General features: G+C 46.8%; 1 long non-coding RNA gene across 1 annotated transcript; it reads left to right on the plus strand.

Moving 5' to 3' along the window:
* On the plus strand, positions 1–12,084 carry LOC129203162 (uncharacterized). Its single transcript, XR_008575931.1, has 4 exons — positions 1–186; positions 1,019–1,093; positions 11,264–11,336; positions 11,874–12,084. It is a non-coding gene; the product is annotated as an uncharacterized LOC129203162 (long non-coding RNA).
* The last annotated feature ends 5,116 nt before the right edge of the window (positions 12,085–17,200 follow it).

Below are 17,200 nucleotides of genomic sequence, written 5' to 3' on the forward strand. Positions count from 1 at the left end.
CTTTTCTTGTTAGGCTTGGGAAGAAACTGAGTTTTCAGAGATTTCTATTGGTTTTGTAAAACTTAATTTGCTCTGATGCAAAGCAAGCCAGTCAGAGTGAGCTGTGACTTTCTTCCTTGCTGTCTGACTGTCTGGCATCACTTTCTCTCATTAGCTGGGCTCTTAAGTGGAGACAGTGCATCCAAGGTAAGGATATTACCTCAAACCTCCTCTCTATAAATAGGCCTGGCTGCCGCCCCGATCTTGCTCGTTCTGCTGTCAGAATATGGCTAAATGGCCACTTACAAATTCCAACATGTGCTTGATGTGGAGATTACAGCTGCTATCCAAAACAAAGGAGCTTTCTCTTCTCACAACGCGCTGCTCCCTTTATGAGGCAGTTTGGAAAACTCCCGTCTCTCGAGAGGGTTTAATCTATGCCCCGGTGCTTCTTTTGTGTGAGGACAACACAGCTTCCTCCAGACCTAAATGAGAACAGGAGCCTTGAGTGCCCACTGGAATATATTTAGTGCTCTGAAAATCACAGGGGAGGAAAGGTCTGATCCCTGGAGGTTCACCTATGGACCAAAATGCAAAGATGCAGAGTTATGTCAGCACAGCATGGGATGGCAGAGCGCGGGAATGCAAACCTGAACCCCAAAATTACCTTGGTGCAAGAGCGTGGCTCCTGTACCCCCAGGAGCCTTCACCCAAAGGAAGGGTGTGTGGTTTGGGCTCAGGACCATACTCAGTGAGGGTGTCTGTGAGTTGTCATTAGCTGAGGGTCGCTGATGCATATTGGTTGGTACAAAAAGGTGAGGTTTTGCAAAGAAAATAATTTGTTAAATGCTCCTGCACAGCTGCGTTTTCTCACAGTAGTTTTAACAGGGCCAAAGAAAACTGTTTTTGTCATACTTTGTTCTTACACTATTTTTTCCTGCTTGAGGCATTTTGCAAAGGAAATGGGAATGGCTGTGCTCACATGATGGATGTGGGAACGGGGACATCAGGTGAAGGGATGTTTCCTTCTGTCCCCCAGCAGGTCCAGGCAGGGTTTGGAGCAGACTGCACCACCGTGCATCGTCCGACAGAGGAGAGCTTCCTTCACACAGAGGTACCGTGGCAAAACATGATCATGACATAGCGGCAGCTCCTAGACACTTGGAAAGCCTTGTCCTTTCTGGTGTGGTGGGGCCGAAGCATGGCTGACCCAGAAGCAACTTTTCTTTGAGTTCTGGCAATGGAATTTGGGCCTAATTTATTCGCGTATGCTTGGCTGGCATCTCCAGCTGCCGTTGTGTCTCTACAAAAAAATATAATTAACTTTCTCCTATGCAGCTACAAGGCAGATGGCCGTCATGAGCTTGGCAACAGCAAGCCAGATGGCATGGTGAAGGTAGTGGCTGAGGGGTGGCCATGTTCCCCCACCTACCAGCTTTGCTACGGGAGTCGGGTATATTCTGTGGGTGGCCAGTATTTATATTTGCTTGTAAATTACGGCCCGCAAAATGCTAAATGAGTCTGGCTGCAACCTCAGAGCACAGCCTGGCTCCTGTGACCACAGATCTGAGTCTCGCAAGTGGAGCCATGCTCACGTCCCAGCTACAAAAGAGCCCTTTGTGCATTTTCTCCTGCTCCTCTCAGGCTGTGCACTTCTCGGCTACTCCACTGTCCCGGTCCATGCCTCAGCCTCATTGCTTCCAGCCATGGCGGTGTTTGTGACTTAGCTGGACTCTCTTTCAACTACCTAGAGCTCTTAGCTATCAATCAAGACACCTACCACTCTTCTCCTGCCATCTGCCCTCCTCCTTTCCTGACATCTCCAGAGCTTTGCTCCTCACCCACCTGCCATTTGGTTACATGTCTCATGGAAAGCATCACCCAGGCAATGCTTCCTCACTTTCACCACCGAAGCTCCTTGCTCTGTTAGAAGGAAGTTGTGGCTTTCGGTGATGGGAACGCTGATGGTCTGCCCGTGTTTCATCCTCCACCGGCAACTCAATGCCAGCAGCAGCCGACACCTCTCCCCACCTGTAGCATCCTAAGGGAGGGTACAGGTAGTGTGCACAACCTGAGTCACTAAACAAGGATTTTTAGGAAGGCAGGACTCATTGTTCAGGCTCTGCTGATATTGTCTTCAGCGCTCAGCCTGGCATGCTCCCATGTCCTCGTTTCCCCCACTTGCTGTGGCTGTATCAGTCCCTCAGACTCACCACATTACATGAGAGGGAAACCTCAGCTCATGTCTGCGACCGTAAGCTCGGTTTCCTTCCCGCTGCACTCATTTCCCAGCAATGGTGACAAGCAGCTTCGATTTACTGGCTCCGAGGGAGTTTTATTTTCAATGTTTTATGCAAGCCAGAACGTGGCTGCAGCCAGGGGCAGGGCTTTGGTCCCCAGGACTGCGGGATCTCCTCCCTCCCAGGCATGGCCGTAGGTGCAGGAAGGCAGCGCAGGTCTTTGGTGTGAATAAACATCCAAAGGGATGCACTTTGCCGCTTGTCTCGCACTAATGCAGCTCTCGTTAGCCGATGATTTTTGATGAAGATGTGTGCGCACTAATGGGAGATTGCCAGCCTAGAAGTAATTAAAAAAAAGTTCCTTTCAGCATGTTATAATCATTCTGAATTATTAAACAGGACAGAATTTTTAAAGTCTAATTCACTTTTCCATTATTTATGCTGTCTCTTCAGTTTTATCCTGTCTTTTGAGAGGTATGAATTCGCCAGAAAGTTTCACTTTCAGGTTGTGACGCTGTCGTTGTTGGAGACTGCCAAGACTGCAATCTGCTTATTTAAAAAGCCCAGGTGAGGGCTGCATCTTTTCCCCTTTCCACGCACAACATTTACATTTCAGGTCACTTTTAGCCCTGCACCTACAAGCCGAGGAATTTTTCCAGTTGCAGCAAAAGGCCACTAAGGATCAGAGAAAAAAGTCAGCACATCAAAGGTACAGGGGAGGGAGCAGCACATGGGCAGATCTGTCCTGCAGTAGGTATGTGATCAAACAGATAAGCGTCCATGCCTGCAACCCAGTGCCGTCTTCCAGCCCCTTGCTAATACATCCCAGCTCTAGCAGCAGCCCTCGCTTCTTAAATGCTCCGAAACAAAAGGGTTTTAAACCATAATTTACTGTTTCTTTTTTTTGACATATTTCTAAATCGGTTCAATATGGTCTCGAACCACTAAACTAAAGTGTTTGACTTGCTTCCAAATCGAAGTGTTCATAAAAAGAAAAAAAAAAAAAAGGAAAAGGAAAAGGGGGGGAGAAGAAAATGCAAGGAAAAGAGAAGTGCTCTGGTAGTTTAAATCAGTCGGCCCTGCACAGTGATTTAAAACCAGTGGAGCACTTCAAGTTTTCATAAGCATTTAGCTTTGGAAGCAGTCCGAGTCCTGGACACGTGTATTTGTGGAATCATTTACCATTATTAGAGAGTTTGAATGGTGCTTGAGCTCTCCCTCTGCCCCGATAAGCACTTAGATTGCCTATGATTAGTAGGGTGGTTTTAAGCTTGTGCACAGTTGAGAGTGATTATTTTAAAGCATGCCATTGCCTGTCCCTATCTCCAAAGATCTCAGATCTTCCAAATTCATTAATTCCTTCAGCTCATCTGGATGGAAATTACTAACTAGACATAGTTACCTCAGTGCAATTTTACAGCATGTGTCACGGAGAATAATAAATGTTTGCAACCAGGGCAGATGGAGCAATAATGTGCATGCCATAGAGCACTCCTGTGCTGGGTAAGACCTGTTATTAAGATACGTGATTGTAGAGCCTCTGTGCTCCAGCCACGGACTGGGAAATTCTGGTTTTAGATGCTCCGATGCTTCCTTGAGCTGGAAAGGACAGTACTTGATATTCCCGTGTGTTTTACTGTATTGTGTTGCATTGATGGACAATACTTAGTTAATCCAGTGCACATTCTTGCACCAGCACGTAGGAAGTCAACAAGGTTGTCAGATGAAGCTGTGCAAAGAGCTGATCTTTCAGGTTTGCTGACTGAACCAAGGAAGTTAAAAAAATCGTAAGAATTCAGGTTGACTAGAGATGGAAATGTTTCGTTTTTCTGAACTAAGCAAAAATCTGAAAGAAACAACCCTGTTTCTTGTTTTTTACTTGTAAGCTTTTTGGTTGTTAACTGCACACAAATTTTCAAATAAAATTCTGTTGCAATAAGAGAAATGGAAATGCTTTGACTTGAAATCATCTCAGCAATTTCCCCCGGGTCTTTTGCTGAGGTGGTAAAACCAGCAGAAAATGCAACCCTGAATTCCTAGTTTTCCATGGAAATTTTTGACTAGCAAAAACCCCACATGGTCCAGTATAAAAGTGACATGAAATGCCCAAATTTGTGCATGAAGCAAGCTGGGGTTGTGAGGGCTGCTCTGCAGTCCAGCTCCCTGTGAGGCAGGGCTGTGCAGAAGCCCAGAGCTCTGCTGCTGCCTGTAGGGAAGATGACGGAGTTTGAACTTTCGAGAGGGTCCCTAGATTCCTCCATGTGGAAAATCAGAACAATCTGCTGGCAAAGAGGTCAAATTGGAGGCATAAGAAAGATAATCCCACCCCTGCCTCCTCCCAGACATGCAGCCAATGGTCTCCAGCACCCTGGCCCGTTCCCGAGCTCCCCTGGTCTATCTCAAGACATCACGAGCTGGCTTGTCTCTAAAAAGAAAAAAGAGAGGGAGTTTTCCCCGGCTGACAAGTGATGGGAGCAGCGATGCCCTCCCTGTCTCTGGGCCTGCCGAGACCCCCACGCAGGGGGCTAATCTCTGTGCTGTCTAAGCAGGTTATGAAGTGCTCTGAGGGTCCTACAGCCAGGCTTGGGTGCCCAGCCTCGCCCAGGTCTTGGTCAGGTGTGTCATCATGATGGCTCCACTCTTTGCTAATTGGTTTGCAAAGGCAGGCTCCAGGGAGGACCAGATGCCTGGGCGTCCCCACTCCACGGGAGGCTGCAGTCCTGGCCATCGCTGTGTAGGTGAGGTTGGCTGGTCCTCCTCCAAGGTTCAACCTTAGGCTTGTGTGTCCAGCCCATCGCTTCATAGAAACAGGTACCTCCAGAGGATGGTTCACCTGACCCAGACTCCTGTTTTCAGATGAGATTACTGTCTCCTTTCCCTGTAAAGACTGGCTGACTCAGATAGAGACATTTGTGCTGCAGAAACCTAAAATCAGAGCAGATGACTCCCTCCCAACCTACTGACTCTTACCAGTGTAGCCCACAACCCCACCGTCTCACACACAGTTACCCTCCTGGCAGCTCCGTTTTACAGGAACCGAGGGACTGTTTGACATTCTGCAGGTCGCGCAGGTTGTCTGAAACCAAAACTGGGTCTTCCAAAATGTGAGCCAACACATTGAACATGTTCATCCTTCCTCCTGCATAGCGTGTGTGCTCTGCCCTGTGCTTCTCTGCAGGCTTCTCCTGCAGAGTTGAAGAGCATTTCATGCACAACGCTGATGTCCATAATACTGTCAGCTCTTTCCTGATATTTAAGAAAGCAGATAGCTACTGATTTCCTCCCATAGTAATGTCGTCGTCTTTAAAAGCTGGCTTTAAAGAGTTTGCCGGCTGTGTGCAGATATCCTGAGATGATGGTGTAGGACTAAACAGGGCAGGGATATGGAGCTTAATTTTAACTGGGAAGTTCTGCGTACTCCTCTGATTCCCCACCAAAATTCAGCTGCCTGAATTGCAATCTTTCATTCAAATACTTGCAAAAAACCCTTTTTTTTCTTTTTTTTTTTTCAAGAACAAATTCAGAGAATATTTTTGAGAGGAATGCCCAAGAAAAACCTAAACCCCATTGATTTTACATATCCAAGATTCCGATGTCCTAAAGAAATGTATAGCAGAAGGCCTTTCCCCATCTGTACCTTTGTGAAAAAGAAAACAAACAGTTTTGGTCCAGACCTTTCACTGCTTGAAAGGAGAAAGTCATATATTTACACACTGCCCTGCTGCCCTATAAAGCACTGAGAAATTGGGTCTGAAGAGGGTTATTGCTTTCTGGAAATACAAAAGGAGTTTGAAAGACCAAGACATGGCCTAAACGTAGGTGTGATAAAGGGGGACAACTCTTGGGTAGCTGTGCTGGTAGCTTTAGTTACAGCAGCGCAGGCTGCAGTGGCGGGTGTAGCTGAGGATGCAGTTCCTGCTCCGACCACTGACTGTCTGGATGCTGCTGTTCAAGCTCTTGCACAGCTCAGTGCCTCAGTTTCCCCTTCTTCAAAACAGAGGCTGGGATTCAGCCCTGCCCTGCAAACAACTTTGAGCTGTGCTTAGGCTCTGCTGTAAAACAAGGTCTGAGAGGTTTGTGGGGTTGGGTTTTTTTCCCCCTAGATGCCTGGGTCTCTTTTGTCTCATTTTACAGTCCTAATGGAGGGGGGGGAAATACACCCGAATTTGCCATGGTCTGGAAGGAGAAAGTCATTCTCATTATTAAGCTGTTATTTTTATGAAGCCATAACTTACAGGCTCTCAATACTTATGTTATAGTAGTCAAAAAACAGGATGAGATCCCATAAACCATTCTTTATAGTAACCAGATGGTCATCAAGGCTGCAAAGGTACCTGACAGTGCCTGTTAGAGCGAAACACCTGCACGAACCTTAACCGTCTCTATGCCAGCCCTGCCAGCGGGGTGACCGCTCCTGAAGCGCCAGGTAGTTATTTGGGGGGACCCTGTCACACTCCCCGGACCCGTTAACCAATGCCGTCCTGTCACGGGGATGCGTCACCAGTCCTGACTCATTCCCTTTTATTTTTAACCCCTTCATTCAACAAAAAGAGTAACCTATCGAGGCACGTGTGCCGGTGCTGTTGGCAAAGCATCTACATGACTAATAATTCCTAATAACAACAGGTTCACAGCACCTGATGTGGCAGGGAAGTGTTATTACTGAAAGGCTTATTTCATCTCTCCTAAAAATCAGAGATGGACTGGTTTTGCTGTCTGAAACAGTAATTAAGCAGAACTGGTGAGGAAAAAAAGCAAAAACCAAAAAAACCCCCAAACCTACAGGGAAAGACACACCATTGGTTTTGCAAAGGGAAATTCTGTTGTTTCAAACCTGTTTTGATCCACGCATACCCCAGCCTCCTTACAATATCCTGCAACAGCTGAACATCTGATTAAAATCATGTTGTTCAAAACCACTGTTTCAGGAGAGGCAACAACTTCTGAGAAACAATTGCTGTCGGTGAACTATCAGGAGAGGCATTTTATTAGATATTATATCTCTTTGCCCCAAATGGGCTTTTGTAACCTGTGAAAGCAATATCCCCGTACCACATCATTAAGTTCTGTGGCTTCTGGGCAGGGGGGAAGCACTGGGACTCCTGCAGTGCCCTTCTTCCCGGGCAACCTGATGTGACCTTCATTTATGTGCCACTGTCCTGCATGGCCCGATTCTCCTTGTAAAAACAAAAACAAAGAAAGAAAGAGGAAAAAAAAGCCCTTACTCATGGGTTCTTTCCTCAGAAAGCCACACCACGCTCAGTTTCCCAGAGGATGAGTCACTCGCTGGCCTAGCCAGCATCCTGCTTCTCGCCTCTTAACCCTCGGCAGGAGGGAGGAAGGGCGAGAGGGTGTTCAGCAGAGAATTTCCAAAGAAAAGGTAAATGTGTCTTGGCACTGAAGTCATCAATGCCACCACTGCATCGACATGTTTTGTAACCTTACAGTGGTGTGCTGGCGATGGCTGTGGGGGTGGAGATGCACCATGGAGGAGAAAATGCAGCCCATCCTTCCGCTAACAACTTCATGATGGGATCATCCCTTTAAAAAATAAACATGAGGAAACAGGTTTTTGACCTAAAGCAACAGGTAAGCTATAGTTGTAAAAGTGGACACCTAATGGCATGGGAGATTCCTGTAACAAATAGATATCTCTCCTTTCTGCAGAGTTTTTAAATTGGGTAGCTGCTTATTTTCAATATTTGGCTACAGATATGCACTATTGATTTCTTTGATCTAAATGCCCAAGAGTGACTTTGTAGCCCCATTTTTTCGATGCCTGGCTAGTATCTGTCCTTAAAGATCATGGGTTACCTTTGAAAAGTGCAGTCAAAAGTGATTGGGTGGGTCTGATTATTCAGGTTTGGGGAAGTTTGAAGGTCCTTTGGTTGCTATAAGTTGAAATAGCTTCAGGGTTGCCTCTCCATGACGTGCCCTTCCAAACTCTACCTCTCCATGCCCTGCCTCTCCATGCCTTGTCTCTCCATCCTCTACTTCTCTATCCCCTGTCTCTCCATCCTCTGCCCCACAACAGGACTGCCTTTACCCACATCATTTCCAACAACAACACGTCCAGCCCCACCGGTTGCCCTTCAGAAGTGCTCTCTAATGTCTCTAATCCACCACTGAAGGACGAGTTTGCATCTGTCCACCAGCATCTCTGCTTCTATTTTAAACTGAGCTTCCAGACACTTCCTGAAAATAGTTGACTGCTCATGTCCCTTCCTGAGAAATCAAGTGCTGCGAGTTATCTGGATTGGAAAGGGCAGATATCCAGGAACAAGGAACAGTGGAAAGTGTTGATTTCCAGGCTATTTCAGTGTGATATCAAAGCATGATGGAAAAATAGAGGATTGGATGTTGCCAATGCTTTTGAGCTTAGGGCTGGTCCCTATAAATAGATACACCCGAAATTATTCTTAGGAATTGAGTCATTAGTTCTTAATATTTCTAGTAAGTCAGTGGGAGTTGTGCTATTTAGGACAGAGGCAAAAAGTGGGTAGGCCCACACAAAAAGTCAACTTCGAAAAGCAATTACGAGCCCTTTCAGTCTTGAGCAATGTTTTCCCTAACAGGAAGATGTGTTTAACAGTGAGATAACTTATTCAAATCAGCTGTGCACAGCCCTTTTTAGCGATAAAGGCACAAAATTAATGCCTCTCCCAGCCCCTTTGCAGTTACCAAGTTTTTTTTCTGTTGGTATTTTTTATCCCCGGGGCAGCTCGGCCCTGGTGAAAGCACCAGCCAGGGTGGGATGAGGTGGTGGAGAAGGAGGAGGAGGTCTATGAAGCCGTGCCATCAGGGTTAGGGAGGTGATGCGGGTCCAGACGTATTGCAAAAGGAAGTTTGGTGTCATCTCATTGCGCAGTGTTTAGACCCACGCGTGGGAACGGGAGTGGGTGTCCCACCAGCAGCGTTTTCTGTTGTCTGTTGGTGAGCGTGTGTCAGCACAAGGTGCGGAGCCCAAGGGTCATTTTCACCTTGTTTTCTGCCTTTTCCTCCTTGGCTGCAGCCAAACGTGTTCAAACCTTGCCTCCTCCACACCGAGCGGGAGGTGGGGATTTCCCTGCCGCTCTTGTGGTGCTGACTCCTGCATCTGGTCTGCAAAAGTTGCTCTATTTGCACAGGCAGGAAGAGGATGAGTAACGGAGCCCCAGAAGTTCTTCCTCTAGCAGATTTATGGCCCTTTCCCTGCGTGAGGGCTAAGTTCTTTCCCTGAGCAAAATTCCTAAATCAATGGCTTGATTAATAGCTGAGAAACATTTTTCCCGTCAAGTCTGGAAGGACTTTTCACATGGTATTAGCCAAAAGAGCTGGAGAAGACATACAGATTTGTTTTAAATTGTATATAGTAATCAGTTTTAAGAGTCAGATGAATAAAACAACCTTCCTGGGTGTTCAGTCACACAAAGGAGAACAAAATATAAAATAAAAGGTCTGAGATACTCTGGAAGTCTAATTTACAGCATGCCAAAATATGTGACTAAAGACCATCTCAAATTGCATAAAGACCTGAACTAGTAGAGGTCACCTTAATTTCCTCCACCTTAACTCCTGCATCTCTGATAAGCAGTGTGCGCATTAAAAGATGGGAATAAGCCAAAACAGAGCATTCCTCATCTGAGTGTACACAGGATGGGGGGGGCAGGGGGGAGAAATCTCACCAAAATTAATATGTCTGTAGTGTGTTTCCCAGACTGACTCCTGTTCAGACAAGCATAACATTTGCAATTTCCCTTTAACATTTTTCAATGGGTTAGGGGTTTGGATTTTTTTTTTTTTTAAACAAAACAAAACAAACCAGAAATAACTGCTAATCTATTCAGAATGCAAGGCTGGGTCAAGAGTGGATTTTGGAAAGTCTGATGCTACATGAATTTCAGGTTCATTTATAACTGCCACCACATTGTGTTAGAGGATGCAAGGCACAGGGATAAGACAGGCTGTCTCTGCCTTACTGGGAGAAATCACGTGCCGTGTCTTAAGCCTGTGCGTAGCTCAAATCATGCAGATCATCACCGCATGAGAAGAGCAGGACATGGAAATAATGCATGCGTTTTGGTGGATTTCAAAGGAGTGCATGGGTGCACATTGGACCTTTTGTCAGAAAAGCCCAGGTGTGATCAGGGTATTGACAGCTCCGGGTGCCGGTTGGAAATGGTGATTTATCTTTCAGCCAAACCAATCCTTGCAATTCCTGCCTGCCCCCAGACATTCACAGGAATCCCTTGGCCAAGAAGAGATGTTTTCCTGCTGGCAAGACAAGAGGTTTCTTCCTTTGCAGCTTGGGGAGCAGAGGAATTAATCCTCATTGCTGCTGCTAACATGCCCTTCAGCATGCCATAACACCAGAATTTGCTCCAACACACACAAACCCCCCTCAGATTCACCTCATCATGCTTTCCAACCCCGCACCTCTGCTAGCCACCTGGGACCCTGCCACGGTGAGGACTCGAGAGCACGGGGCATCAGGCCAGGTTTAGCTGCCGGCTTGTGGAGAAGCCAAGTCCTGGTCTCCCTTGATGAGATCTCTGCAAAGGGAGACTGGGGAGACTTGCTCAGATGGGCAATTTAGGTGTCTGCTCTTGTCAAATGAGTCACACCCAAAATATTCAAAGGCAACCTACCTGCTGCAAACAAGCAGGCTTTCCCATGAAACCTCCTGTTTGCTATTCGAATACTGACACCAGATCTGATTTTGCATGATAGAAATCAAGTCTATCCTTTGGTGTAATAAGTGCTGTTTATCAAATCAGTTCATTTCTTTATGTGGAGTAAATTTCAAGGGGTTTATCACAACTGAAGTTTTACATGGAAACACCATGGAAGCCCCAGGAATAGCATCAAACTAAAAGAAATTTATCTTCTGCTAAGACCCAAATGATGGTTAGGGAAACATATCAGGAGAAAATATGAACACCCAGCGGTTGGAGATAACTGCACGTAATCCCCCGGATGGTATTCCAGCTCTAGAAATTTAAGCCAGAATTTGGATTTTTGCGCAGAAAACAATTTAATAGATTGTTTGTTTCATTTTTTGGCAGTTTTTCCAGCTGAATCGTTCTGTAATCTGCTCTCATGTCCGCTGGTGAAGGGGAAAGGAATCCTGCTGAAAGGGTAGGTGAGCATGGGGGGAAAAAAAAAAAAGCAACAATCAGAAATCGTAACTTTGCAGCACAAGGGCAGAATAAACACGACAAGCGGAGAGGACGGCATCCTTCCCACGTTAGACAGTCACCACCACAGGGAAGGTGAGGACAGGGAGCTAAAGCCAGATGGATCTCTGCCCCGAAGCATCCCAAGGGATGCTACTGACCATTGCAGTCCCGTTCCCGGTGTGTCTCTGTCTTTTTGCTCCTAATAGGAGCTGAATTAGTTTTAAGGAGGTGCAGAAAATGAGCAGAAAACTGTTCAGGGTCCTACAAGAGCCAGCTGTGAAGATCGAGTATTGCTGTTGTGATATTGCTGCATGGTGTAACCACAACATTTAGTTTAGCTGATAAGACATGGCAGCGTGATCTACTGCGCTGAACATCTCCTGAAATCTGATTAGCAAAGCATGACACTAGCGCTGGGCAACGTTTATTGAATCAAGCGATTTTGGACGGTTAAAAATGGCCTTTCCCCTTATTTTGACCTTCTTTTCTTTTTCAGCAAAACACACCACAAACAACAACAGCAACAAAAAAATGCATCCAGTTTTCATTCATCCTTCCCCCCGCCCTTTTGGAAACAGCAAGAAAAGTTTTCTGTGTGTGAAAAACCAAATGGATGGATGTTTGTACTGATACAGCTGAAAAATGTCATATTAACAAATAGCTCTTGTCTAAAAATTGTTGAATGAAAAGATTTGCTATTCTGTTCATGAAAAGATCTCTATGTGGCTAAATAATTCTATGTAACTGCTCCTAACTGCTGACTGCTCTCACAATATAAGCAGCTCACAGCAGCAGGGAAGGGCACAACCTATGAATGGATCTCCTCCTGCCTCAGGCAACTTAGATGAGGGATAGCTTAGGATTTAAGAGTTTTGCTCATGGGGATCTCCACGCATGTCTTCTCTGGGTGGTCTCCTCTGAGTTTTTTGAACCAGGCTTTGCATTCAGGAAGACTGCCATCATTTTCTTAGACTCAAAATGTCACTTCCACACTCTTCTGCAAGAGAGGGCTGGCATGTCATGTCCTGGGACTGTGGTTACTATACCCTGGGGCTGCACAGTCCTGGACTCCTTCCTGGTCTTCTCCAAGTGCCTCTCTCTGCCTCCATTGCATTTAGTGTTGGGTTTTGTTTGTTTGTTTGTTTGTTTTCCCAAAAGAAAAGCCCCAAAACAAGGCAGGCAAGGAACAAATAATGAGATGTTTTTTCAGCTCCTGTAAGACCGAATGATTTGAGCACGTTACAAAGGGAAGTTTGAGGGAAACTGTGGAGGTTGTGGGACCTGCTGGGAAAATGCCACAGGATTTTTGCAGTGGGATGACCTACACTAGGCCTGTGCCAACCCCTAAGTGTAGGCTGTGCACCACAGAAGGAATTGCCCCTCTCCCACACCTGGGCTCTGCTGTCTCAGTGCTAGGTTGGTGCTTGCATGCATGTGGGTTGAGCGGCTTGGGGTCTGGGGCTGCCCTTGACCAAGAGGGTAGATACATCTTTCCCAGCTGTCAGCAGCGTGCAGAGCTCTGGCCATCAACCCCAACTCTTCTGGCTTTTGGATCCGAGGTCTGTGTCTGAGTAGGGGCCAGCTGTGGTGGCTAGACACAAAGTTTTGCTTCCCCAGGCAGCAGAGGCATTGGGACCACAGCCCTGCTCCGGCAGCATGCTTCACCCAGTCATGGGCAGGGGGCTGGAGCCACCCGTGCCCAATTTAGAATCATAGAATCACAGAATGGCTTGGGTTAGAAGGGACCTTTAAAGGTCATCTAGTTCCAGTCCTCCTGCAATGAGCAGCAACATCTCCAACTAGATCAGGTTGCTCAAAGCCCTGTCCAACCTGACCTTGAATGTTCCCAGGAATGGGGCATCTACCACCTCTCTGGGCAACCTGCTCCAGTGCCTCACCACCCTCATTGTAAAAAATGTCTTCCTTATATCTAGTCTGAATCTCTCCTCTTTTAGGTTAAAACCATGGCCCCTTGTCCTTTTGCTCCAGGCCCTACTAAAAAGTTTGTCCCCATCTTTCCTATAAGCCCCCTTTAAGTTTGAAAGGCTGCAATGATGCCCGTGGAGGACATGGCCTGTACTTCAGTTTTGCTGATGCCTTGTGCCCTGCTTCCCTTCCCCCTGAGCACAGAGAGCCCCCTCCATTTGGGGGAAGGGGGCTACATCCAGCAGACCAAAGTGAGAGCAGAAATATTCCCCTTCCCACCTGATGGAGTTTGCCATCGGACCCGAAACATCAGTTATTCACCTTCATTGACACCAAGTTCTTCAGCCAAAGACTGACCCTTGTGCACAGCACTTTGCACAGGATGGACACCATCATTTTTGCTTTGGAGCAGGGCTTGGAGGCTTTTCTACATTAACCCATGTGGTTCCAGGGTCAAGCCCCTACGTGGGTATCTATGAATATATATAAGGATGCCTGTGCTTGTGTGCTTGTGTGTGTGGCATTTAATAGCTCGAAACTGATTTCTTCCAAGCTCATTTATAGAACATTTTTAAGCAGTGAATGAGTTAGGGAAAAGCTAGGACAATTAGTGAATAGGTTAAAAAAGAAGAATTTTGTTGTTGTTGTTGTTGTGCAACTCCAGAAGTGAAGCACAGTTAAAAGCACAGAACAAAAACCACCAAAAGACCAAGAGCAACAATAGAGTGTTTTCCTTCCTGTATGATTGTTACAGTTCTTGCTGGCCATGCAAAAAAAAAAGCCAAAATAAAATCTGGCACACAGGTCATTACGTTCTTTGGGAATCAGAAATAGACTGAGTGGGCTTGGTAGGCAAACACACATTTCACAAGCTCCTTCTCGTCACAAAGCCAATATTTGTTCAGGAGAGAATTCTTCCTTTGGGTAATTAATATTTTTTTGCTATTTATTGCTCACTGGATGGAAGTTTTGGAATGCGTAAGGAAGGGGGGAAACCTGGCAGTGTTCCTCGCAGTTATTACATTGCTGTTGTGGCCTCCAACAAAAATCACAGCACTGAGTGTACATTCCTTTCGTAAGCAAAATGGATCATCAGGCAATGGAATGGCTTCAAAGGAATGCGTGCATCATGCCTCTGACATTTTGCTACAGCTTGTGCAGGAGGGGAAAAAAAAAAAGAGCTACGGATAAGCACTTTCCTTAGGTCGTACATTTGTTCCTGTCCGCTCTGAAGGAAGATTTCCACTTGGCACCTGAGAGGCCGGAGCCTCAGCTATTCCTCTTCCAAGCCACACGTTCGAGAAAAGCCAGAGAGTTTACATTAGAGAGGAACAGGAGGTGAAGGAAATTGTAAACTCAAGTGAGATGTTATAGGGCAGGTTAGATGCTGGTGGGTAGACTAACAAAAGTGGAATGTTATTGCTAAAATCTGGCTCCTTCCAAAAAACCCGTAACGTTGTCAAAGCCTTGAGTTTCGTCTGCTAGTTTCAGACATTCCAACATATGCTTCTTATTTTGTTTTTAATACTTACAGTCCATCCAGAGACAATTCATGGCAACTGTGGCTATTGTAACACTATATAAAACACGGGGTTTGATGACAACTGATATGAAGTGTGATTGGAAAAAATAATGCCCCCTGGTAATGATAATATTTCCTGCTCAGATTGGTCTCACGATAATAGGCCTGCTCCAGTTGTGTTTTCAGAGTTATATACAGGACTCGGGTATTACATTACAGCTGCTGCCTAGTTATACATCCGTGTGAATAGGAGGGAATAAATGCACATGCAGAAATACCAGAATGTCTGAAAACAGGGGCCAAACAGCGACAATTTCTTGTTTGACTTTTGGGGGATGGGCGAAGCATCGTCTGCTTGGACCCAACTGACCAGGGAAGCATCTTCCCTCATTTCAAGGAGACAAGAGATGCAGCATCTGGAGCGTGCCCCCCGGCTCTGCAGCCCCCTGCCCTGCCCCAGCAGCTAGCCTTGGCAGGCTTGTCCTTGGGAGCTTGGCAGCCTGGCTTGGGAGGTCAGAAATAGCCCGGAGCAGGAAGCTTTGCTTTCAAAGGGGAGGGTGGATGTGGATGTGGATGAGAAGCAGAGCTGCTCTGGATAGAGGCGGGGAGAGGGGGGGGCCGAAAACCTGCCCGATGGATGGGGTTGCGGATGGTTTGCTTCATCCTGTTCCAAGAGGAAACACGTTTGAATTCTTTGTTGTAGCTCCGCAAGCAGTCCGGCTTGCTGGCTCTTGGGGTTTGTTCTTGTGGAGAAGCAGAGTCACTGCTGGCTCAGGATACCAGCACTAACACGAGCCTGTTTATCTTGGGTTTCCCCATCTCATCCTTCTCACTCCACGGCACTTAATTATGGCAGTGCCAATGGAGCTAGGGATGGGTTCTGGTTTCTGCCCTCTGGCTTTTAGCATTTAAATCCTTGCTCTTTCCAAAGGGTTCCAGGTTTCAGAGGTCAGTGGGCATAAGGAGAGAAAGATGAGGGACCGATTTCCTTGGCCAGAAGTGCACGAGTATCTATGTTGGTGAAAAACATGCCCAAGAGGCCGGTGCTGCAGGGCTGGGACATGGTGAGGATCCTGGGTTTATCCACTGGCTTTCTGTGACCTGCAGCAATTTCCTTCCCAGATTAAAGGCCTAAATCAATGGGTGTCAGATAAGGGCACCTCCCCGCTATTTCTGTGTCTGAATCCAGCCCTGCGTGGCAGTGAGGGCTGCTGTAAGGCTGCACGCTTGCTGCGGCTGCAGGTTGGATGTTGAAGTCCAATGCATGGCTTGTGCAAGCTTTGGGCAGCATGAAGCGTTCAAAGCTGACTCCTGCTGTTGAAGGTGACCACGACAGCCCTCAGGAGACAACTGCAGCTGGAAAAGATGTAAGCAGAGGAGAAATTCCTGAAGGAGGGAAAAAAAAAAGTTCAAAGGGACTTTTCTTAAGAACCTGGGGGAGGTGTTTTGGCTCTTTCAACCTCATTTCTGCCCCACACAGCAAAACCAGGAGCAAATGAATGTAAAACACCCTGGTTTTGAGGCTGATGGGAATCATGGGACCTATGAAACTGGGCTGTAGGATTTCACCTCCAGAAAGCAGGGATGCCTCAAAACCCCCCATGCCAGGGAAATGTGCTACCAACAAGAAGGAATGAGCCGATGCTGCTACATGCTACATGCTGAGTCCCCCAGAAATTGAGAGCCCTTGGACTCAGTGGCTCGAGACCACATATCTGGCAGTTATCTAAGCAGAGGGGTGTAAGACAAAGTGGGCAAACAAGATCTGATCTCACTCGGAGAGGGAGGGAACTGAATCACCCAGATACTCACTAACATCAAGGGGAAACTTCAAAGAGGCCAAGAAATTCAGGATCAAGGACTCCAAGGAAATATCTTCAAAGGCTGAGCAATCTGACCCTGGGGCTGGGAAGAATGCTAGTGTCCACCCTCTCCAGCACGACGGCAGAAGGAGAAATTATGCAACTCTCAAAAGTCTGCAAACATGAGCAAAGACACGTGGAAACTGGGTATCGTTCAAGATGATTGGTGTCACGCCTTGGGAGCAAAACCAGCTGAGGTCCCCACCGCTCTCGTGAGGGACCGGACAGGACTTTTTCTTGCCAAATCCCAATGGCCTGGTGTGAGCCTTTGGCTCCGCGTCACAGATACCGGTAGTGAAATTTCCAACTGGGTTTTTATTCTTCCCAAACCGTCTTTCACAATTGCTTCCCCGCTCTGCAAATTGTGTCGAGCTGCTGCTGTGCAAGGACAGCTACCCGACCTACCCCAGTGCACACATGCGCTGTGCTAGCAAAATAACCGGGAGGAAACCTCTGGAGAAGGTGGCTCTGGAGCCGTTTGCCCAAGCAGGGCCCAAGGGCAGATTTGCCTGG

This window comes from Grus americana, chromosome 2 (assembly GCF_028858705.1).
Source record: "Grus americana isolate bGruAme1 chromosome 2, bGruAme1.mat, whole genome shotgun sequence".
Taxonomy (NCBI): Eukaryota; Metazoa; Chordata; class Aves; order Gruiformes; family Gruidae; genus Grus; species Grus americana.